The sequence below is a fragment of the Chionomys nivalis genome, chromosome 23 (genome assembly GCF_950005125.1).
Source record: "Chionomys nivalis chromosome 23, mChiNiv1.1, whole genome shotgun sequence".
Classification (NCBI taxonomy): domain Eukaryota; kingdom Metazoa; phylum Chordata; class Mammalia; order Rodentia; family Cricetidae; genus Chionomys; species Chionomys nivalis.
In genome coordinates this window covers 43,802,241-43,827,280 of record NC_080108.1, presented here as the reverse complement: position 1 = coordinate 43,827,280, position 25,040 = coordinate 43,802,241, and the positions used below count along the sequence as shown (strand labels likewise).

At 42.8% G+C, this 25,040-nt stretch overlaps 1 pseudogene; it reads left to right on the top strand.

Moving 5' to 3' along the window:
• The first annotated feature begins 15,014 nt into the window (after positions 1–15,014).
• Positions 15,015–23,659, top strand: LOC130865150 (putative HERC2-like protein 3; annotated as a pseudogene).
• The last annotated feature ends 1,381 nt before the right edge of the window (positions 23,660–25,040 follow it).

Genomic DNA, 25,040 nt, shown 5'->3' with positions numbered 1-25,040 from the left:
AGGTTTACCTTTATAAGTAACTTGGCCTTTTTCCTTTGCTGCTCTTAGTATTCTTTCTTTATTCTGTATGCTTTGTGTTTTGATTATTATATGGCGAGAGGATGTTTTTTTTTTGATCCAGCCTATTTGGTGTTCTGTATGCTTCTTGAACCTTCATAGGTATATCTTTCTTTAGGTTGGGAAAGTTTTCTTCTATAATTTTATTAAATATATTTTCTGGACCGTTGAGTTGCGCTTCTTCTCCTTCTTCTATTCCTATTATTCTTAGGTTTGGTCTTTTTATTGTGTCCCATATTTCCTGAATGTTTTGTGATGAGAATTTGTTGGCCTTGCTGTTTTCTTTGATCAGCGTGTTTATTTTCTCTATGTTATCTTTAGAATCTGAGATTCTTTCTTCTATCTCTTGTATTCTGTTGGTTATGCTTGCTTCTGTAGTCTCTATTCGTTTACCTAGATTTTCCCTGTCCAGCTGGCCTTCTGTTTGTGTTTTCTTCTTTGCCTCCATTTCAGTTTTTAAGTCTTGAACTGTTTCCATTATCTGTTTGATTGTTTTTCCTTGGTTTCCTAGGGTATCATTTACTGATTTACTCAATTCTTCAAACTTTCTGTTATACTTCTCATCCATTTCTATAAGGGCATTTTTTACATGTTGTTTAAGGGCGTCAATCACTTTCATAAAGTCAATTTTATCTACTTCTTCGTGATTAAGGTGTTCATGTCCTCCTGTTGGGAGGTCGCTGGGTTCTGGTGGTTTCATATAGTTTTTCAGATTGTTAGGTGAATTCTTGCATTGGCGCCTGCCCATCTCTTTCTCCGAATGCTCCCCTATGGATCTTCTTTTACCGGATCAGGTCTCCTTGCCTACTGATGTACCTTCCCAGTGATGGCTCTCTGCAGTGATAGCTCTCCTGGTGCTCTAGTGATGTCTCTCCTTGCTTGTTGCAGGCAGGCCAGTGAAACAAAGGAAGTCTCCTCTGCCTACTTGCCCTGAGGATTTGCCCCCAGCGCCAGACAGACTGAGCTGGATGGTGTTATGTGCCCAAAGAGGAAAGAGGGCAGAAGGAAGAAGGGTTCCGGATGCAAGCTGGGTGGGACAAGGAGAGGCAGTATGTGGGGTGTAGAGCCCCTGCAGGGAGCCCAGGGAGTATAGGGAGGGGGATGAGGAACTTCAGAGTTCCCTTTCCAGGGCTGCTTCCACCGCCGCTGGTCACAAACTCACCCCACTGCTGTCTCTCCTGGTGCCGAGATCAGATCTCCCTGCAGGTTGGGTAGTTCGTAAACAAAGCGCCTACCTTGGTTGGTGCAGGCGGGCCAGTGAAACAAAGGAGGTCTCTCCTGCCTACTTGCCCTGAGGATTTGCCCCCAGGGCCAGACAGACTGAGCTGGATGGTGTTATGTGCCCAAAGAGGAAAGGGGACAGAAGGAAGAAGGGTTCTGGATGCAAGCTGGGTGGGATAAGAAGAGAGAGGCAGTATGGGGGGGTAGAGCCCCTGCAGGGAGCCCGGGGAGTATAGGGTGGGGGATGAGGAACTTCAGAGTTCCCTGTCCATGGCTGCTTCCACCGCTGCTGGTCACAAACTCACCCTCTGCTGTCTCTCCTGGTGCCTAGATCAGATCTCCGTGCAGGTTGGGTAGTTCGTAAACAAAGCGCCTACCTTGGTTGGTGCAGGCGGGCCAGTGAAACAAAGGAGGTCTCGCCTGCCTACTTGCCCTGAGGATTTGCCCCCAGCGCCAGACAGACTGAGCTGGATGGTGTTATATGCCCAAAGAGGAAAGGGGACAGAAGGAAGAAGGGTTCTGGATGCAAGCTGGGTGGGACAAGAAGAGAGAGGCCGTATGGGGGGTAGAGCCCCTGCAGGGAGCCCGGGGAGTATAGGTTGGGGGATGAGGAACTTCAGAGTTCCCTGTCCAGGGCTGCTTCCGCTGCCGCTGGTCACAAACTCACCGCACTGCTGTCTCTCCTGGTGCCGAGGGAGGGTTATTTCTTATAACTTACGATGTAACATTTATTATGACTGTTGAGGTAGATGCATCTGGTCTGAGGAGAGTTATTTCTTATAACTTACAATGTAACGTTTATTATGACTGTTGAGGTAGATGGATCTGGTCTGAGGAGGGTTATTTCTTATAACTTACGATGTAACGTTTATTATGACTGTTGAGGTAGATGGATCTGGTCTGAGGAGAGTTATTTCTTATAACTTACAATGTAACGTTTATTATGACTGTTGAGGTAGATGGATCTGGTCTGAGGAGGGTTATTTCTTATAACTTACGATGTAATGTTTATTATGACTGTTGAGGTAGATGCTATGTGGTTATGTTTTAATTAAAGTCATTTGTAAGTGCAAGAAACTTGAGAGCTAGTTATGCAATTTTTCAATTTTTATCGGGAGTCTTTTTTTTCTTAAGATAGGGTTTCATATTCCCAGGCTGGCCTTGAACTCTCCATGTAGGTGAGGATGACCTGAAATCCAATCCTTTTGCCTCCACCTCTGGACTGATAGCGTTTCAGGCATGTGCCACCTTGTTGGGTTTCTGTGGTGCAGTTAGGCAAGAGCTTGACCAGTTGAATGCCATCCCAGCTCTTGCCAACACTCTTAGTCAAGACGTGGCTGTTGTCAGTTTGATTTTTCCTCTCTTATTTTTAGACAGGGTCTTTCTATGCACCTCACCGTGGCTGGCTGGCCCCTGCCTCCTGAGTGCTGGGATTAAAGGCATGTGCCACCTTGCCCACCAGTGTTTGTTTCTTCCCGATACTTTTGAGAAGATTGTTAGCTGTGTGGGGAAGCAGTGAAGTGATGTGTAGTAAGTTATCATTTTCTGCGATTTTGTGTTTCTGCTTCTGGAGAGATGAAAGTTTGGTTGAGCTATTGGTTTTACATAGATTACAGCTGTAATGAAGAGGAATGTTCAGATTTTTGCACCAGGAATATGAGAAGCAGAATGCTGGCCTGTGTCTGTAATGTTTAGTAAAGGAATTACAAGTGTCAGGAGATTATGAGATAAATGATCACAGTAAGAATTTTGGGGCTGATTATGAGCTACTTGCTGTTTATACATAGTGTAGAGGGGTACTTTTGGACCTCCGTTACCACAGACATGAAAACGTGTCTGAGAGCCGGGCGGTGGTGGCGCATGCCTTTAATCCCAGCACTTGGGAGGCAGAGGCAGGTGGATCTCTGTGAGTTCGAGACCAGCCTGGTCTACAAGAGCTAGTTCCAGGACAGGCTCCAAAACCACAGAGAAACCCTGTCTCGAAAAACCAAAAAAAAAAAAAAAAAAAAAAAGGTGTCTGTGTCCTTTCCTCTTCGGGGGCTAACCACATTAAATAATTGTCAGACAACTCATTTTTATAATAGTTTTGCTTAGAGTTGATTATGTAGCATTCATGACTGTAAGGTAGTGTGAGCAGCCTTTGATCATGGAGTTTTGTAATCAAGTTTATTGCCTCTTATTGATTTCCTAGTCCCTTCAAACACTGAATGTCAGTAGATAAGAGGTGTTGAGGACTATTGTAGGTGACTGTTGTAGATGACAGGTGTGTTGAGGACTGTTGGAGATGACAGGTGTGTTGAGGACTTTTGGAGATGACTGATGGACTGATGTAGATGACAGGTGTGTTGAGGACTGATGCAGATGACAGGTGTGTTGAGGACTGTTGGAGATGACTGATGTAGATGACAGGTGTGTTGAGGACTATTGTAGGTGACTGTTGCAGATGACAGGTGAGTTGAGGACTGTTGGAGATGACTGATGTAGATGACAGGTGAGTTGAGGACTGTTGGAGATGACTGATGTAGATGACAGGTGTGTTGAGGACTATTGTAGGTGACTGTTGCATATCACAAGTGTGTTGAGGACTGTTGCACATGACTGATGTAGATGATAGGTGTGTTGAGGACTATTGGAGATGAGAGGTGTGTTGAGGACTGTTGTAGATGACTGTTGCAGATGACAGATGTGTTGAAGACTGTTGTACATGACTGTTGCAGGTGACAGGTGTATTGGGGACTGGTGGAGATGACAGGTATGTTGAGGACTTTTGCAGATGACTGTTGTAGATGACAGGTGTGTTGAGGACTGGTGAAGATGACTGTTGTAGATGACAGGTGTGTTGAGGACTGTTGCAGATGACAGGTATGTTGAGGACTGTTGTAGATGACAGGTGTGTTGATGACTGTTGTACATATGTGTTGCAGACGACAGACGTGTTGAAGACTGTTGTACATGACTGTTGCAGGTGACAGGTGTGTTGAGGACTGTTGCAGATGACAGGTGTGTTGAGGATTGTTGTAGATGACTGTTGCAGATGACAGGTGTGTTGGGGATTGTTGTAGATGACTGTTGTAGATGACAGCTGTGTTGAGGACTGTTGCAGATGACAGGTGTGTTGAGGACTGTTGTGGATGAAAGGTGTGTTGAGGACTGTTGCAGATGACAGGTGTGTTGAGGACTGTTGTAGATGACTGTTGCAGATGACAGGTGTGTTGAGGACTATTGCAGATGACAGGTGTGTTATTCATGGTGTGAAGATAGATAGGATTGAGCTAAGGAGACTTAAGTGGTTTGTTACTTACCCTTTGTTTGTTGTTTAAATACCTCTTTTTTGTTTAACTATTTGTGTCTGCTTTCTTTTGTCTTTTATAAGCAGGTTAGATAGGTGAGAAATAAGTGATTTCTTATGAAATATTGAGAGTCAGACAAACTTTAAAAAACTTTAAAATTTTATTTTCTCCTGTGTGTATATGACAGGTGTCATTGTCCTCGTGTGCAAGGGTACACATGTGCCACCCACATGTGTAGAGTTAGAGGACAACCTCTGTCGGTCCTGAACGTCGATGGTGTTTGAGACAGGGTCACTCTCATTTGCTGCTCTGTGTGGTCCAGGCCAGCTGGCCCATGTGCTTCCACAGAAATTCTCTCTGCCTCCTGTCTTCCTGTAGTATTGGATACCGAGATTACACACATGCTCTGCTGAGCTTGGCTTTTTATATAAGTTCCACAGACCTAAACTCAGGTTGTCAGGCTTCTTAACAATTGCTTTTTCTTGCTCAACCAACTCCTCACCCCAAGACAAATTTGCTTTTTGTGATTGGTATACTTTGAGACACTTGTTGAGGTCAAGAAAATGTTTTAAGGGCTGGGGGTTTATAGCTCCGTGGTAGAGTGGATTCCCAGTGTGTTCAAAGCCCTGGTTTAGATTGTTATCAATGCAGAAAAACCAAAAACCTGAAACCATACCCAAAAAACCCACATCAAACAAAAACAGAGAATCTACTCCCTTTACCTAATGGGGTTGTGTTTCCCGCCTTAGTAATCAAACTGAATAACTGCCAAATGTGAGTTTAGTATTTTGATTCAGAACTAGCTTAATAATGCACTGATTGTCTCTGAAGAGTCAGATATATATAAAATGAATCACTAGTCATTCTTAGAGTACATATCACTTTATTTATTCAGTGGCATACTAGTATTTGACCCTTCTTAGACATTAAAAAAATTTTTTTAAAGTCTTCCCATATCTCCCAAGAACAAGTGACTAGGTTTTGGTTACATGTCAGAGGGAAATGTGTTTGGTGATACAGATATGTAAATGGCTTGTGCACTTTCTCTATCATTGCTTACTAAATATGAGGGATTCAGACTGGGCAATGGTGGCACAAACCTTTAATCCTAGTACTCGGGGGTGGGGGGGCAGAGACAGGTGGATCTTTGCGTTCGAGGTTAGCCTGGTCTACAGAGCTCCAGGACAGCCAGAGCTACACAAAGAAACCCTGTTTTGAAGAAAAGAAATATAAGGAATAAGAACAATAATAATTGTTCTTCTCTAAGGCTTAGACCCAGTGTCCCTTTTTGGGATCCTGGCAAACCCAATTGCACATACTCATCTTACGCTGGCCGACTTTGCCTTTTGTGTGGAAGGTGGAGTATGTGTTGTCTTCCTGGATTGGGAATTTCCTTATTTCCTCTTAGGCTTTTGTATTGACATACAGTTAATAAATAGTATTTGTGAAAGATATACGTATGTATTTATACGTGTAAATTTTAGCCAGTTCATTTTTATAAGCTTGTTTTGTTTGAAATACCCAAGAAATGTTAATAACTTTAGAAAGGAAATGCTTTTGAAGTATGAAAAATTTAACATGTGTATAATAACATAGAATCTTGGCATAGATACATTATTTTGGATATTACAACCAGCAGTTTTTAATATAGTGTCCATTGTAGGCCAAGAGCTCACCTGGCTTTCACACACACACACACACACACACACACACACATACACACACATACACACACACACTTATAGCATTGTGGGCTGGGGAAGTGGCTCAGAAAAGTCAGAGAAGAGCTTGCTGGGCAATTGTGAGGACCCAGCTCTGATTTCCACCACACACGGTGGCTGTGATGACCCTTTTGTCATCTCAATGCTGAAAGGCCAAGGCAGAGTTCCCAAGACAAGCTCAGTAACTGGACTAGCAGAAGGACAGGCGCTGGGTTCAAGGGAGGCTTTCTGTGTCAGGAAACAGGGATCGCTGATCTCAGCTTCTGGCCTCCAGACACATTTGTATGTGCATTTGCACACATCAGTCCACCCATGCATGCATATACATGCCAAGAAACTCTCCACACTTGAATGTTTAGCACTCCTAATTTTTATGTAGATTTATTGGGGCATTTAGTGTTCATTACTCTCGAAAAGGCAATATAATAAAAGGGTGAAATGTATGACCTTATTACTGTTTATCTGAGCTGATGGTAGTTTTTCAGTGAGCCAAAAAGAAAATTACTTACAGGACATAGTAGTACGTTATACTTTCAGACTTTTGTTTCTTAAAACTTTTTTCTTTTGTCACTCTTGATGGAAAACTAAGGTTATGTCTTTGAGCATGAGACTAGATAGAAATTTGTTGCTCTTTCTTACATAAGCTACTTACATTTTCTATTTAAGGATTCTTTGAAATGGCACATGAAATTGGATATGCCTGAAGCACTTTTTTTAACCTTTTCATTTTGAAAATAGTGATAGACTCAGAAAGTTGCCAACAACATAGTAAGATCAGTGTGTTCCCTTTAACCAGATGCTCCCAGCGTTATATTTTGTTTCACTGTGGTATACTATCAAAATCAGTCGTTTGCATCCTTCCCGTTCATATGCACAGTTCTGTGCCCTTCTGCCTTAGTGTCAGTTCATGGAGCTGTCACCACCCGAGTGGTGTTCTTGGTGCTACCCCTCTGTGTCACTTCCCTCACAATCTGAGCTCCAGCACTGAGAATCAATCTGGTCTATCAAGTTATCTTTAGATTATCGTATGGTGCGTGGTTTTTCTGAGGTCAGCTTTGTTAACTTAGCATAATGCCTTTAGAGTTTTTGTGTTAACCTGTAGTTAAATTCTGGATCACTTATTTATCTGTATTTGGCACATAGTCATCAATTCAAAATGATTAAGCTCAAAAGTGCACTTAAGAATTGAAGGTTGAGGGCTGGAGAGATGGCTCAGAGGTTAAGAGCATTGCCTGCTCTTCCAAAGGTCCTGAGTTCAATTCCCAGCAACCACATGGTGGTTCACAACCATCTGTAATGAGGTCTGTTGCTCTCTTCTGGCCTGCAGACATACACACAGACAGAATCTTGTATACATAATAAATAAATAAATAAATATTTAAAAACAAAGAATTGAAGGTTGACTATAAATGATGTCATATTATGCTTAGACATGTCAGTAGATCCAAAGGTGTATGCACATGGACATCTGATGAGTGCTGCTCCTAGGTTGTGACTAACTGGCTGGTTGCTGATATGCTGACATAAAAGAGTATGGTGAATGTAGGGAATCTGATGTCTTTGGGATTCTCTTTCCCTGTATCTAAGTATAATCGCCTCAATAGAATAGTATTGTTAATAGACCTCCATAATGAAAGTTAGGGTTTGCTGTTTTTGTGTATGACATTTTGTTGGGTTTAAAGCATTGAGCAGAGTTATTGACTTGGGTATTCCTATGCTGTTATTAAAAAGAATCTTCAAATACAAACTTGGCTCTGCTGTTCCAGTTTAAGGAACACATGCAAAAGACAGGGCTTCACTATCTGGCTCTTAGACTTCACACCTCACACATCCACAGAGGAGTGCATCCTCTCTCTCTGCAGGACCAAGACTTGACATTCACAGCCTCCACAGAGGAGTGCATCCTCTCTCTCTGCAGGACATAGATGTCACACTGCGCACATCTACAGGGGAGTGCATCCTCTCACACACAGGACCTAGACTTCACACTCACAACTTCCACAGAGGAGTGCATCCTCTCTCTCACACAGGACCTAGACTTCACACTGCACACATCCACACAGGAGTGCATCCTTTCTCTCTGCAGGACCTAGATGCAAACTTGTGCTCCTCTCTCCTGCAGTGAGTTCCTGTTAACTACCTCCAAATTCTTCAGTTTTATGCAGTGTAAAGTAGTTGATAGTGATTTGCTATAATAACTTTTATAGATAGTGTGGCTTTTTATTGATGCTTTTGATTATATGCACTTTGTAAATCTTGTTAGTCATTTTTAAATTAAAAAATATTTTTATTTTTATGTATGTGTCCTAGTGAGCTTATGTCAGGAGTGTATGGGTTCTCCCAGAGTGCATTTGATCCCCAGGCTGGAGTTACAGGCAGTTGTGCACTATCTGACATAGGTGTAGGGAACCAAACTCAGGGAAAAAGGACACAAACTGGTGGGACAGGCTTATAGCCCCGGCTTCTTGGGAAGCTGAGGTAGCAGGGTTGTAAGTTCAAGTCCTTTCCCTGGGCATCTCAGTAAGGCACTACCTCAGAAATATCCAAGCGCTGTGGGGAGAAAAGGAAAGGCTGGGAAGACTGGAGGTAGAGATCTCAGTGGTAGGGTGGAGTGCTTGCCTCACGTGAGATCTGCCTGGACTTGAGTGAGTACCTCAGGAAGGTTTCTCCTGGCTCCTGAGGAATGAGTAGAAAAAGGAAGTTCTTTGATATCATATGACTATAGACCTGCATAGAAATAGTGGCCTGGTGTGGTCATGGGAAGCTCTGCCTGGACTCCTGTGTGTTTAGGGGATAGGAGCAAAGACTGGGAGAGCATCATACAGATAAAGTTCACACTGCCGTATTTTACATCACTCTATTGGGTCTTTCTTCTGAGACAGGGTTTCTCTGTGACTTTGGAACCTGTCCTGGAACGCATTCTGTAGGCCAGACTGGCCTCAAACTCACAGAGATCTGCCTATTTCTGCCTCCCTAGTGCTGGGATTAAAGGCGTGTGGCATCATCATCATCTAGCCTACTTGGGTTCTTTCTATAGAACCTTTAATGCTTTTTTCTGCTGAATCAGTCACCGATACCAACCTCTTGAATGATTCTGTCATTTGCATCAATCAGTTACTCTGGCTATAGGTTGGTGTATTTTTGCTAAAATGTGATTAAATGTTGAGCATTATAAATGTTATGCTAGATTTTGTTTTACATCTTTATTTTTGAGGTTAATTTTATGTTTCCTAAGTTGACTTTATAAATTTTTGATCCAACTGCCTCAGCCTTCTGAATGTCTGGGACAACAGGCATCCATTATAGTACCTGGCTGTGGATTTAATTTTAGCTTAGATTTTTTGAAAAAGGGATAAACAAAGGTTGGGGAGAATGGGGGTATGGTTAATGTACAATATGTATGTGTATGGAAATAAAAAATCTGAATGAGTTTTGCTTAGGCATATATGTCATTTGCCTCAGATCAGTTTTGGTTCCAAGCTCTGTCTTAGTGCTTAGTTAGGTTGGTCCATATAGCCTTTACTCTTAGATAATTTGTCTGAACCATTGCGGCTGGGCCCTTCCTAAGACTAGTGATGCTTGGCTGGGGGATGCTCTCTGTTGCACTTGGGTTGTGCTGCTTGAGGCCATGCTTCATGTCTATCTGTTGGCTATCGGTTCCTTCACATTGTGTTCCTCAAGACGTCCAGCCCGTGCCTTCCAAGAAAAGATGACTTGCCACGTACGCAGCTTCTGTCCCTTGCTCTCCTGGGGCGATGCCAACACATTTCGATCACACACAGGGACCTGATGACAGAACAAAAAACTTCCTGCCAAAGTCCAACGTGGGAGCTCTGGCTCTATAGATTGGGGCTGACTCAAAGGCTGCTGCGTCGCTGTAGGCCCATCTCCCCAGTGGGGACTCGTGGACACTCACCCTGGAGCCTGATAGATGTGCCCGTCCCCTCTCTTGGTGTCTGTGCACTATGTCTATAGTCTCGAGGAGGGTCCTTGTAAATCTCGGTAGTTTCAAGGACCTTCTGAGACTTGTAAGTTAATTACTTCTCAGTTTTCTGAGCTTCCCCTCTTCCTTTCTGGGTGGAAGATTTCAGTTCTGAAAAACTGCTGCATAATTGTGGTGGTGGTCTGAATGAGCGACGCCCTTCATAGGCGTACGTATTTGAACACTTACTTGGTCCGCAGTTGGTTGCACTGTGTGAGATGAAGCTTTGCTGGAGAAGCGCTGCGCTGTGGGTGGGCTTTGTGACGTTCAGCCTCATCCTACTTCAGCTCTGTCTTCCTGCTCAGCTTCCTGCTCCCATGGCTTGCTCTCATGCTTCTCCTGCCATTATAGACTTCCTCTTTTTTTAAAAAAAAAAATTATTTATTTTTGTTTTATGTGCATTGGTGGTTTGCCTGAATGTATGTCTATTTGAGGGTGTAAGTTCCCTGGAACTGGAGTTGTGAGTCACCATGTGGGTGCTGGGAATCGAATTCAGGACCTCTGGAAGAGCAGTCAGTGCTCTTTAACTGCTGAACCATCTCTCCAGCCCCATTATAGACCTTCTTTCCCAAGGCAAAATAAGCTCTTCTGTAAGTCACTTTTGGGTCACAGCAACAGAAAAGTAACATAACGGTCTTACACCACCCCGGTGATTAAAGAATGGATTTATTCCCTCCCTCCCTTCCTCTCCTTCCCTCCCTCCCTCCATCTTTCCCTTCCTTCCTTCCTTCCTTCCTCTCTCCCTCTTTTCTTTCCTTCCTTTCTTCCTTGTGAATGTAGCATCTGCTCTGGCTTAGTCTTTAACTATTGAAATGTTTCATCTTTTTTTTGCTGTTTTCTGTTTTTGAAGCTAGCCGTCAGCTTTCTGTGTAGCTGAGGTTGATCTTGAACTTCTGATTTCCTGGTCGTACCTTCTGAGCGCTGGAACTGCAGGCATGCATCACCATACCTGATTTATGCAGTGTTGGGGATTGAACCTAGGGCCTCTTAAATACTAAGCAAGTGTTCTCCTAGCCCACATTTTTACAAATTCACTTTTGAATGCCAGTGTCTCAACAATCTAGACTGTATTCTACAGCACTGATAGGTGATAGACTGATAGCCAGTCTGTGGCAGTCCTAAAGTGCAGTTGGGGCTGAACATATTGCCCACTGTCTCTATTGGGATGTTGGCATTTCCTGTATCTATCTGAGATTTCCAGATTTAGCCTTCTCTCCTGGAACACTCTGCTGAGATCTAGGTTTATATTCATGGCATATTAGTGGGAGAGCCGTTGATGGTGAGTAATTTATTCATTGAGAAAAGGTTCATTTTGACTAGGAGCTTTGAAGATTCCACTTCATGGCTGATTGACTTGATTGTTAGGAGCTTTGAAGATTCCACTTCATGGCTGATTGACTTGATTGTTTTTTCTGTACATCATAGGGTAGCGTGTATAGCAAATTTGATCATCATATCAGCCAAGAAGCAGAAGGAAGACACATAGTTTGGGGTCCACAGTTTCCTAAATAACTAACCAGATGCCCCAAGTAGGATCACTGTCCTAGTCAGGGTTCCTTTTGCTGTGATGAAGCACCTGGAAAAGCAAACTGGGGAGGGAAGGGTTTATTTGGCTTTCACTTTCATGTTGCCGTTCATCAATGAAGGAAGTCAGGACATTAATTCAGGCAGGGCAGACCTTGAGGCAGGAGCTGTTGCAGAGGCCGTGGAGGAGAGCTGCTTCCCATGGCTTGCTTAGTTGCTTTCTCAGAGAGCCCAGGACCACCAGCCAAGGGGTGTCATCACCTTTAATGGGCCTTCCCCGTCAATCATTAATAAAGGCTTGCCGGCCTGCATCCTGATCTTATGGAGGCATTTTCTCAATTGAGTTCCTTCATCTCATATGACTTCAGCCTAGGTCAGTTGAGTGTGAACAAACACTCTAGTCCCTTTCTGTAATAGTAGCCCTCTGAGGACCAAGCTGCAACTGAACTTTGCGGGACACTTACCTAAACTGTAGCATTTGCGTAAATCTCTACAGTTAAAAGTGAACCAATTCCCATTCCTGTTTTTATTGTCTGTCTTTCCTTACTTCTCACACCCGATCTGAACACTGATCTGAACTTTCCTTGTCGTGGTTGATTGGCTCTTGGCTCTGACTCTTTTACTTTATGTTTTCATAGTTTCTTCCTCTTTCTCCCCCTTTAGACATGGAGGTTTGAAAGGCTCCTGGGTTCCCTTGAGATCCGAGCATGAAGGTTGGATGTAACTCCTGTAACATAGCACACCACCTGAGCCTCAGTACCTGGCCTCTTTGCCTGTAACCATGTGTGTGCACACACTCACACACATTCCTAAATTTAGCCTGCTCAGTCTATATAATGTTACTTCTGTGTTGTTTTCAGGGCTGACCACTTGGTACTGGGTAACTAATTGGTGTGCTCTGCCTGAGGAAGACTGTGTTCCACCCTCAGCACTCCTTAGTTGCCTGTAGCTCTTGTACAGGGTCGATGTCCTGTGGGCTTTTCCTTCCATGTTAGCATGTTTGTTGTTTTTGTTTGGCTCAAAAGGTATTTTTAAAAAAATAAACCTGGGTTATTTTGCTTGTTTCCAGTTACAGGTTTTGTTTTTGTATATTGTAACTTGAATTAAAGATAAATGTTTATTTTATCTGTATGGGTGTTTTGGCTGCAAGTATATTTATGCATTAACAGCAAGCCTGTGAACCACCATGTGGGTGCTGGGAATCCAACCCAGGTCCTCTGGAAGAGCAGCCAGTGATCCTAAGTGCTGAGCCAATTCTCCTGAAACAGTTTATGTTTCACACTTAGAAGGAACACTCACTGCTTTTTATATTCTTTGCTTCCTCCATGTTCCATGAGTGTCTCCTCATACATAGTCACTATGTCTTATTTTTGATTTATCTCTTCAGAGCATGTGTATGCATGTATGCCCCTACTCCCCTTTTGCATGTCACATGAAATTTAGTATAGTGATTATCCAAAGCAGTCTTGAGGGAAAAGAGCAATTCTGGAAGTTTCAATACTTAGTTCAAGTTATACTATATAGTGATAGTAAGACAGACACCATGATAATGCCACAAAGCCTGGCTGTTAGAGTGCAGCAAGGAGCCACACAGGTAGACACATAGCTAGAGCCGTCAGGTTTCCAGAACGATGCTGAAAGCTGTGACTCTACGGGGAGAAGGCTGAAACTTGTCCTCTGCCTTTTATCCTGTGTGAAAACCAGTGAAATGGACAAAGGCCTTACTGTGACACCAGAAACTTTGAAACTGCTAGTGGGAAATAGTGTGGAAATACTTGAAAACACAGACATAGAGATTATTATTTAAAATAGTACCTCAGTGGGGCTGGAGAGATGGCTCAGTGGTTACCCATTCCTGTACATAAAACCTGCCATTGTGACACATTCCTGTAATCACACAAGGAAGATTAGAGCTGGAGGCTGGACTAGGATGCCTAGTAAGAGCCTGTTTAAAAAAACCAAACAAAAACCCAGATCCACTAATGAAAGTCAACATGGTGTACAGTGACATAATGTGCTCTTTCACCGTCCTGTTTTTGTTCTTTGATCTTTGACATGTTACTTGGTTTTAAGTAAAGTAAATAGTCCATTGTTTTGTTATTGAATAATTGAATAAAATAAGGGGAACCAGGGTTTTTTCTCCCTCTATATATAATTCTTTAAGACCCTGTTGCTGAAGACACTATACATTTTGCACACAGAACTTGAAGAAATTGAGCTAGAACTGACTTGAAAGCCCCTCTGTGAGGACTTACTCTTATTGTATCTGAAGATATATTGTAAGCTTCCAAGGGACAAAAGGAATCAGTAGTCCTACCCAGCCATGAGACCTGCAAAACACAGCTATCACAGGCCCACTAAGATACCCCGTGGTGCAACAGTTGAACTTTGATTTTGGAGTAGCTACCAGCTGCCCAATTGTATTTTCAACCAGCTTAGTAGGCCATTCGTGCCCAGTACTGTAAACCTACTCAACTACCTGTGCCTGGAGTAAACTGATGTAATTTTTAACTGTATTCCAGTGCTATCCCTGTATCTACAGGTGAGTGTAGTTCTCACCCCTTATCAAGGAAGTTTCTTTGGTAGCAGACAGAGGCAATTACAGAAATTCACATCTGGTCAGACTACAGAGAGAAATAACCGTGATTGACACAACAGAACACCCTCACCTAAGGCTAAAGGAACATCATGGAAGAGGGGGTGGAAAGGTTGTAAGAGCCAGAGGACCAGGGGCCTCCTATGAGATAGTGTCTCCTAGATACAGAAGGGATGTTGTATCCATAACAATGCAGCAGTGGTGTTCTCTAAACAAGTCTCTACACAGTGTTAGCACCAGTGGATATGACAGTGTGGATGGGGAGATTTCACAAGGCCCCACCCCACATCAAGAGCTATGGGTAATCAATGCCTGCTGAGAGAATCAGTTTTCTTCAGTGCTGAAACCCCTGATAGGTTATCCGCTCCCAAGGTCAGTTCTAAACACATGAGCAACATTAAATTGACTTAGTAAGTAGTGTATATTTTATATGTGTGTATAGATATGTGCAATATATGATATATGTAGATAGCAATAATTGCAGAAGAGGAGGTCATGAATTGAGAGGGGCACATGAGTTGGAGTAGATTGAGTACTCATAACATTTTCAAAAACAAAAAAATTAAAATAAAAAAGATTTATATGGATCTCTCTTTAAGTTTATCTTTTTGTATTTGCCAGCTCGCATTCACAAGAGATGGACTCTGTGGTCTGTGGAATGAAATGGTTAAAGATGGAGAAATTGTGTACACTGGGACAGAGTTAACCCAGGATCAAGAACTCCCTTCTAGGAAGGGTAAGAGCTTTTAATGAATACTTTTTTATTTTGTAAATATCATTGTAATTGCATTTTAAAGTAATATTTTAAAAATGTGTTTGTGCCTGTGTGTGCGTGCGTGTGTGTGTCTGTGCGCATGTTTGTGTGTGTGCATAGGTGCTATGGTGTGCATGTCGGGACAACTTGGGAGTTGGTTTTCTCTGCTGTGTGAGTCTTGTGGATTGGACTCAGATCGTCTGGTTTGGAGGTAAGTGCCTTTACATGCTGGACTATTTCCCCCTCCCCCTTTAAAAATTGCACTTATTTATTTGTGTGTGTAAATTGCGTTTTCCAGAGACTGTAATATGCTAGAACAAGCACTTGAACTTTGATCTTGATACTTTGTTCTCCTTTTGATGATTTTTGTCTAGATGTTAGTTAATATGCCAAGCTGTCTGGAGTTTTTGTTTGTATTAACTAGTGTATAGCTTGTAGGAAGTCATGAATAGCTTCTCCTTTAAATTTTGAAACAGATCTTCCTACTAACTATAGATGTTGATTATTGTGAGATTGGGTGCAAATTATTCATGAGTAAACCTTTGTCAGGGAGGAGTAATCCTGTTGAAGCCTCTAGTGCTCAAAATTCACCATGACTCATGTGTTCTTGCTGTGCCTGGCCATTGAAATCAGCACCAACACTGAAAAAGGACATGGATGCCAGCACTTACTCCAGATTGTCTATCTGAAAAGCCTGGGTTGAGACTCACTGCAGAGTCTGTTGAGTGTCATTCCCAGTATAAAGGCATTGGTACTGTTAGAATGTATGACTTTTCTCCCTGTGGAATGAATTGGTTACAGCTGACTGGAAAGTGTAGGAGGAAAACTATTACTAGGTTATGTTTTTGGTTACATCATCTATTAGAGTGAGCTCTGTTTCTTGTGTTTATGTGGAAGTTTCCATATACATGCAGACTCTCCTAAATGTATATACAGTGAGTGGATGCAAATTCATCCCCACAGTCTTTGGCACTGTGCCTGTTCGCCGTTGTCTCTCATCTGCCTTCCTCACATGCTTCCTGCATATTGTTACCTTGAGTTTTTTAATTTAAAAGTTTTCCTTTATTAGTGTGTGTTTGTGTGTGTGTGTGTGTGTGTTTATATTTGCAAGCAGGTGCACATGAGGAGGTCAGAGAATAACTGCAGGAATCAATTCTTTCCTTTCATCTTGACTTTTGAGGTAGGGTCTTGTTTCTGCTTCTCTGTGGCCCCAGGTTAACTGGCCCCAAAGCTGAAAGAAACAAATACGAAGCAAAATTTACTTTTTGTATCAAGCCTAGGGATTTGAGCTTGCTAGCAAACACTGTGGTCATGCTGGGCAGACACTCTGGGCTGTGCTACACTAGCCTACAAAACTTGTTTTCAGTAATAAGGCCTCTTAGTATTTAGGATATGGAGCAGTTAGGGTTGATGTACAGAAAACATTAGCAGAACAGCATTTGAAGTTCAGCACACAGGATTTTGCAGAACTCTTAATTTTGTTTTCTTTGAAATTGGTCAACTTACTCCTCTTGGGCCTTCTTTTTTGAATCATTGGCAACTGTCTAGGACCTAGGCTCAGTGGTTTGAACAGAGACGCCTTGGGTATATGGTACAAACGCCCTTCAACAAATTGGCGCCCATGTGGCCAACTAAAGTCCACTTAAAACCTGAGAGGGCTTGCAAAGGAATTCTAGACACTTTAAAAAACAAAGTTTAGTTAACAGAAAATTTGTGATTTGGTTGGTGTGAAACACAAACATATACTCTAAGATATAGTATATATGTATATATATGTAATTTATGTGATTATTTTAGTTAGAGCCTTTTATGACAGGACTTGTTGACATTTTAGGGCTAAGATTCATCCCATCTTCTCTTCACAGCCATGTGTGGGATTTCAAGGCACGTATTACTGTTTGAGACTTTACAGTGGCTTAAGGTGGTAGTTTTTTCAGCTTTTCTTTTGTGCCTCAATGCTCCTGAATTATATTTCAATGATAATGGTCCTTCGAATGTACTTATTATTGGTGTGTGTGTGTGTGTGCGTGTGCACGTGCCATGGCAGGTATGTGGACATCAGAGGACAGTTACCACTTTTGTGTGGGTTCTGGAATGGAACTCACATTGTCATCTCAGTGGTAGTGGTCTTTATGGCAGTGGTTCTCAGCTGGCAGTGGAGGAGAACATCGGACAGTTAGAAAATGATTTTAGAGTTATCTCCCTAGTTCTTCCTGTGGTCGTCCAGCAGTTTTGAGCCACTGCATTAAAGCAGTTAGTGTGAAATCCAAATAGATAAATGCTAAAGACATTGAAATCTAGTAAGACATTGAAAAATGTTAAAGAAAGAATTTCATGCTTTAAAGAATTTGAAAATCCCTTATATTGTATTCTTTCATTATTGAGTAAACTATACTGAATCATTTGCAGTTTTTTTAAAAAAATAAAATATCGAGTTACTGATGTATGCTGTAACTTCCCATGTTTGGGTAGAACGTTTGTAGAGATTGGCAAGAAATGCTCCCCTGGCCTCCTCTCTTTCCTTCTCTCCTTCCCTTCCTTCCTCCTATCCTTGTTTTGAGTCAGGGCCTCTCTCTGTAGCCCAGGCTGGCCTGGAACTTACTGTGTGGCCCAAGATGGTCCTGAACTCATGTGCTGGGGTTTATAGGCATGAGCCACCATGCCCAGATTGACTGTTGCATTTTGAAAACCAATTATGGACATAAACATTTTTAATTCTCCAGATGATGGTGCTGATACTCAGAATGGAACCAAGAAAGAAGATCTTACTGACAAAGAGAAGAAGGAGGAGGAAGAGATGTCTGCACCCGTGTATAAAGTCAAATCAATCCTGGAGAGTTGGGTGTGGGGCAAGCAACCAGGTATTATACTTTCTGACATAAGTGGATCAGGTTTTTGTTTGTTAATGGAATTTTCTAAAATTAAAACCCATATTACAGTAAAATAATGTCTGATATAAAGTATAAGAATAAAATGTATCTGATAAAAATATAACCATTATAACTAATTTTTAAGCACACAGTTCATATTCTGGTACAAAAGTATTACCACCCATATCCATTAAACTGTCCTCTAGCCCTCCAGGCAGCTACACTTCATTCTTCAATAGTACTCCATATAAATAGGCTTAGTCTTTATTCTTCTTATCTAGTTTATTTTGCTTAGTATGTATTTAAATTTATCTATGATGTAGGCTTTCTGGTTTTTCAAGACAGGATTTCTCTGTGTAGCCCTGGCTGTCCTGGAACTCATTCTGTAGATCAGGTTAGCTTTGAGGTCAGAGATCTGCCTGCCTCTACTTTCCGGGTGCATGTTGTGACCTTTTAAAATGTTAAATAATATTTCACTCTTTGTGTTTGTGTGCCTACTTTGATTATGTTCTGCACTAGTTGGTAGACTGTTGGGGTGCTTCTCTCCACCCCTTTTTTGGTAATAATAACCTTTATTTAAAATAACTTTAATCTAGGAAACTCATTGATCCAGACCCTTCTGGATTTTAGTCTTCATTGAGAAGTCAGATATTATTCTATTGGGTCTGCTTTTACATATTTCTTGGACTTTTTCTCTTACAGCTTTTAATGTCCTTTCTTTTTTGTATATGTTTAGTGTTTTGGTTATTATGTGTCAGGGCAGTCTGTTTTCTTGCCCATTCTCTTTGGTTTTCTATATGTTTATTGGACCTTGATAGGGATCACCGTCTTTAGGTTGGGAAAAGTTTCTTCTGTGATTTTGTTGAAAATATTTTCTCTGCCTTTGATCTGAGTTTCTTCTCTTTCTATTATGTTTATTCGTAGATTTTGTCTTTACATAGTGTTCCAGACTTTCTAGATATTTTGTGCCTGAATTTTTTTGAATTTAACTTTTTTCTTTCCTTTTTCTTTTTGCCAGGGTATTTATTTCTTTTATCTTGTCTTCAATGCCTGAGATTCTATCTTTCATCCACTCTGTTGGTGAGGCTTACCTCTGAGGTTTTTGTGTGACTTCCTAAATTTTTTAAATTTTAGTTTTACTTTCTTTTGGGATTTTGAGTTGCTGCCAGGTGTGGCCATTGGGAGTCCTGGGTAGGATCTGTTCCTTGGTATTGGGGCCTGATATGAATGCCTGGAGATGAGCTAAAAGGGGAATGAGTGGGTCCACAAGAAGGAAAAAAGCTGGGTCTACCATGAGGTTTGACATAGAATAGAGTTAGAAAGGGTGACCAGGCCCCTTCATGTGGTCTGCTACAGGCTGGGATGAGACTGACGAACTTGCCATGGGGGGAAAGTTAAGATCATCTACTGGGTTCCCAGGCAATGGCGGCCAGTGAGTTCCCAGGTGAGAGTGTCCTTGGGTATTGGAGGCTGACACAAAGGATGAGGCTGGGTGAGAAAGGCTGGGTCCTGCCAGCATCTGCAGAGTTCCCGGGGAATGGAGAGGGAGGAAAGACACTTGCAGATGGTTTCCTGCAGGGTTGGGGGTGAGACTCCAGTATAAGTTCTTTAAACTTAGTGCTGATCAGTTCTTCTTGATCTTTGTGCTGTGTGTGTGTGTGTGTGTGTGTCTGTCTGTCTGTCTGACTGTCTATCTATCATGTGTGTCTCTGTGTGTCAGGATCCTTCTGTGTAGAACAGTCTGCTTTGAGCTCATGATCCTCTTTAGTGCTAGGATGATATGATGTCACCACATTTTCTGGTGTGTCTGTAAAAACATAGCACATTGGACGCTGGGAAGATGGCTCTGCTGTTGAAGGAGTACTTCCCCTGATGCTGAGAACCCGAGTTTAGTTAGTTCCCAGCACCCGTGTTTGCTGCTCTACAACTGCCTGTAACTCCAGCTCTATGACACCTGCTGCCACTGTACCCACATGTGCAAACCCACGCTCAGACATGCAACTTACATATAAGTGCAATTTTTAAAATAGTAAAAGTAGGACATTGCGGCTAATTACAGGCTCAGCTGTTGTTCGGCATTCTGACAGGTCCTACTTGTGACAGTGTTGAGGAGGACATGAGTGCTTCTGCCCGGGGAGCCTCTGCTTCAGTGTTGGAGGAAACAAGGAAGGAAACCGCTCCTGTTCAGCTCCCTGTTTCAGGGCCAGAACTGGCTGCTATGATGAAGATTTGAACCAGGGTCATGAGAGGCGTGGACTGGAAGTGGGGTGACCAGGTACTCAGAGCTTTCATTAACATCTTAGCACATCTAACACCAAACAGTGGAAGTTGGAATATGTGGCTATCTGAACTCAGGACTTACAAGATTAATAGGTGACTTATTGATTTCTGAGCAATAAAATAGAGGCAAAAGACATGAGGACAATATTTTCCTTCCCGTGATGTCACATAGATTTTCTCAGACACACTGCTAAGCATGGGTTTGGTCTCCGTATTCTTAGAAATTAAATTGTCAGAGATCAGGTAATGGCACCCTGTCAATACCTTTCTCTCTTGGGATACTTGACAGAATATTGTTAAAAGGCCTAGTGATTGAGGTCATTGGAAAGGCCACTTTGATTGCTGGGACACTCACTATGCTTTGCTCAGAGAATTCCTTAGTTGACAGAATTCTTTTCTTTAATAAAGGAACATGAGCTTGTGATTTCATGGCATTTAAAAATGATATGATTGCCAGGCAGTTGTGGTGCATGCCTTTAATTCCAGCACTTGTGAGGGAGAGGCAGGCAAATCTCTGTGTTCAGGACCAGCTTGGTCTACAGAGTGAGTTCCAGGACAGCCAGGGCAGTTACACAGAGAAACCCTGTCTTAATCCTCCCACCCCACCCCACACAAAGTAAAAACAATGATAGAATCTATACATTTTTTTTAGTTATATTTGGGTCAGGAGGAGGCTGAATGAAAATCTCTGTACAGAATCAATACAGGAACCATGGTGGGTCCAGAACAGGACAGTCACTTTCTTACCTGGTCTTTGGTTTTGCTGTTTCAGGATGGGCCTCCGCCAGGCTTAGGCCATGTAATTGGTGAGCTGGGAGAGGATGGCTGGATCAGGGTCCAGTGGGACACGGGCAGCACTAACTCATACAGGATGGGTAAAGAAGGAAAGTATGACCTCAAGCTGGTGGAGTTGCCAGTGTCATCACAGCCCTCTGCAGAGGATTCAGACACAGAAGATGACTCAGGTGGGTGACTCACAGAATCCTTTAGGTCAGGGTAGCGTGGCAGATTGTTCATGAGTTGGGTGGCTGTCCTTTCCCTCTGCAGAGTTAGAAGTGGTCAGGATGCATTGGAAGACATTGCTCTGCTTGCCCCTTAAACACATGATTCTGGTATAGATGGGTAAAGGGGCTCGGTCCAGTAGCCTGGACAGACTGACGCATCTTCACCTTTATTTTGTGTTTCCTGACGCCCTTCCAGAGTGGGGTGGAAGATAGAGTGCAACATGCTTGTTAAATTGGATCTTAATGTCTTTTTATTTGTTTTTATATGTGTGTTTGTGTGTCTTACTTGTATGTGATAAGTTAGGGGACAATTTGTTGGGGTCACTGGTGGCAGGTGTCTCTGCCTGCTGAACCTTGAAACAGTAACAACAACAAACCTATTTATGTACTTATTTTGTTTGAGGACGCTTTGTTTCTTCCTCCACCAGCTTCAAGGTATGGCCCTGTTGTAAGGAGAGTGGGTCGCTTGTTTGTCCCAGCCACCTGGCTAGCTTACACCTGAAATAACCACACAGAAACCGTATTAATTTAAACACTGCTTGGCCGTTAGCTCTAACTTTTTATTGACTAACTCTTACATATTAGTTTAACCCATCTCCATTAATCTGTGTTTTGCCACATGACTGTGGCTTACTGGCAAGATTCTAACCAGCGTCCATCTCAAGCAGAGAATCCATGACTTCTCTCACTCTGCCCTTCTTCCCAGCATTCAGTTCTATCTTCTCCTCCTACCTAAGTTCTGCCCTATCAGGCCCAAAGCAGTTTCTTTATTCATTAACCAATGAAAGCAACACATGAACAGAAGAACCTCCTACACCATGGCCCCACCTGCTTCCTTTAAGTTCTTCCCTATTCCTTGATAGTTGGAGGGTGTGCTAAGAAGAGAGCTCCTGGCGTCGAATGTGAGAGAAGCTGTCCCATAAACTGCAGTGGGCTCAGAGCGTGCACATTTAGTCTAAGATGACAAGTGCTTATCTTGTGGGTGGGTGTTGGCTATACTGTCAGAGCATCTGAGCTATAGTGTGTGGCTGTGGACCACTTGTAGCCCCTTCTTCTTCCCAGCTGTATGGGAGTATTTGTCATTGTGGAGTGAGCCAGGGAAGAGGTGGCTGTGTGACAGAGCCGTGGCCTCCTTGTCCCACAGCTGGACTGACTGGCCATGCACGTGGCTGCTCAGGGGATGCTGCTGCTTTGTCTTTGCTCCCATTGTAGTTCCTAGACATTTGATAACTTGTCGTTTTTGTTTGGTTGGTTTTGATTTTTTGAGACAGGCCTTCTCTGTGTAACAGCCTTGGCTGTCCTGGAACTTGCTCTGTAGATCTCGAACTCACAGAGATCCACCTGCCTCTGCCTCCCAAGTGCTGGGGTTAGAGGCGTGCGCCACCACTGCCTGGTGATAAGTTTTCTTTTTCAAGATACAAAACTTTGGAATCATTTTATTGCTTATATAGTAAGGTTACTTAAACACAATATTACTCTGAAATCTCATTTTCTAGGGTGGAGTAGATAGCTCACTTCGTAAAGTGATTATTCTTATGTAAACATGAGGACCTGAATTTGATCTCCAGCAAAAGGTTGGCATGGTAACATGCATGCTTGTAATCCCAACTCTGGTTGGTGTAGATCTATTGGCCAGACTTGTAAACTTAATCAGCAAGTCACAAGTTTCTGTGAAAGCCCTGTCTTTACAAACAAAATGGATGTTACCTGAAAAAAAGACACTGGAGGTTTTCCTCTAGCTTCCACACTCTCTCTGCACCTGCACCTCCTCCTCCTAAATCTCATTTTCTTTGAGGAAGATGGTAGCAAAAATGGTCAGGTAGCCAGTGGCAGTGGCAGGAGGCTTAGACAGGAGAATCTCTTGGACCCAGGGACTTGACTTAGACTGGGTAATATTGTGAGAGTCTCTTGGGGAAAAAAAGAAAGGAGAAAGAGAATAAATTTTAAGTTTCCTTTTTTATTGTGAAGGTCTGTTTCATTTTCTAGCATTAAAAAGAAGTTTGTTAGATCTCTGTATCTTCTTAATTTTTCTGTGAACCTAAAACTATTCTAAACTTTGTTCAGTTTTTGTAAAGAAAAACAGAGTGTGGTATTAAGTACCTTAAATGACACCTCCAGATGATTTTATTCAGGACGGCTGTTTCTTGTTTCCACTGTCCTTTTCAGAAGCTGAACCAGGAGACAGGAGCATCCACCCCACAGCGATGATGCTGACCAGAATTATTAACTTACTGCAGACTCTGTGTCTGTCCGTCGGTGTCCACGCTGATGTCATGCAGAGCGAGGCCACCAAGACTTTGTGTGGACGGCTGAGAATGGAGGTGGAAAGCAGAACAACAAATGAGCTATGTATGACATGAGTCAGTGTGAGAAAGCCTCAGTGTGCATGCGTGTGTGTGAACCTCTCGTGTCTGTATGTCTGGGGGCCAGTCTGGGGGTGAGACTGTGAGTCAGGTGTGTGTAGTGAGGCCCCTGTGACTGCTGGACCTCAGCATTATAGACATGATGTAGCAAACAACAGAAAATTTCACTAGGGCTGCTTCCTTCTGAGGCTACCAGAGAGAATGTGTTCCAGGCTTCTCTAATACTGGTTTGCTTGACAGTTCTTGACTTGTAGGCATGTGAACATAGTCTTTGTCTTCTTGTTTACACTCTCCTCTGCATGTGTGTGTTTGTGTGCACGTGCTTCAGATTTCCTCTTTACAGGGCTACCAGTGGACCTCACCCGGTCTATTTATATCTTCCCCTTGTGAGATGCTAGAGTCAAGGCTAGCACTGAATGAGGGCGGGCATGGGATGGGGGAGGTGTATGTGTGAGGACTACTCAGCCTCTAGTGCTGCTCCCTTAGAGCTCTGGAGACCAGGGATCCTCACGGCAGGCTCTCAGCAGAGCCCTGCTCCTTCCCTTTGCCTTTTCTTTGGACATCTTGTGCTGCAGACTTCACTGCTGGTCTCCTTGTCTTCTGTGCACTCTGCACTACTTATGTCCTTCTCTTGTGGAAATCTTTATTTGCTTTGGGCCCAGCCCCTTCCTGCATGTTATCTCAGTCTTTAATATTAATCCTCAGAGACCTTATTTTCAACTAGGGTCAAATGCTGGTGTTCTGACTGAGTACCAGTGTAAAAACAGCAAATATCACTTGAACTTGGGTGGATGTTTCTGGTTGCCTGAAAGTATGTATGACTGTCAAAGGAATTTGGAGCATGTGTAGCTGTTAGCATGCTTGTGAGTGTGAATGCACACAGATATGTTTGGATACATTTCTGATGCGTGCGTTAGCTCTGTGTGAGTAAATGCTTGTGTGAGACAGAGTTTGTTTGCCACCGCTGAGCGTGTCAGTCAGAATTCTCTAGAGAAACAGAACTGACAAAATGAATCTATCAGTGTGAAAACAGGGTTATTAGAGTGGCCTACAGACTATGGTCCAGCTATTTCAACAGACAGACCAAGCATCTAGTGGTTGTTTGGTTCACAAGGCTGACTGTCTGTACTGGCCTTCAGTGTATGCCAGAACCACAAAGAAGTAGGGTCTAATGCCCATGAGGGCAAGAACTTCAGTGAGAGAGAGGAGCGTGAAAGAACAGACGCTTCCTCCTTCCATGTCCTGTAAGTAGGCTCCACACCAGAAGGTGTGGCCCAGATTTACGAAGTGTCTTCCGACTTCAAATAATTCCATCAAGAAAAATTCCTGCCGGGCGGTGGTGGCGCACGCCTTTAATCCCAGCACTCGGGAGGCAGAG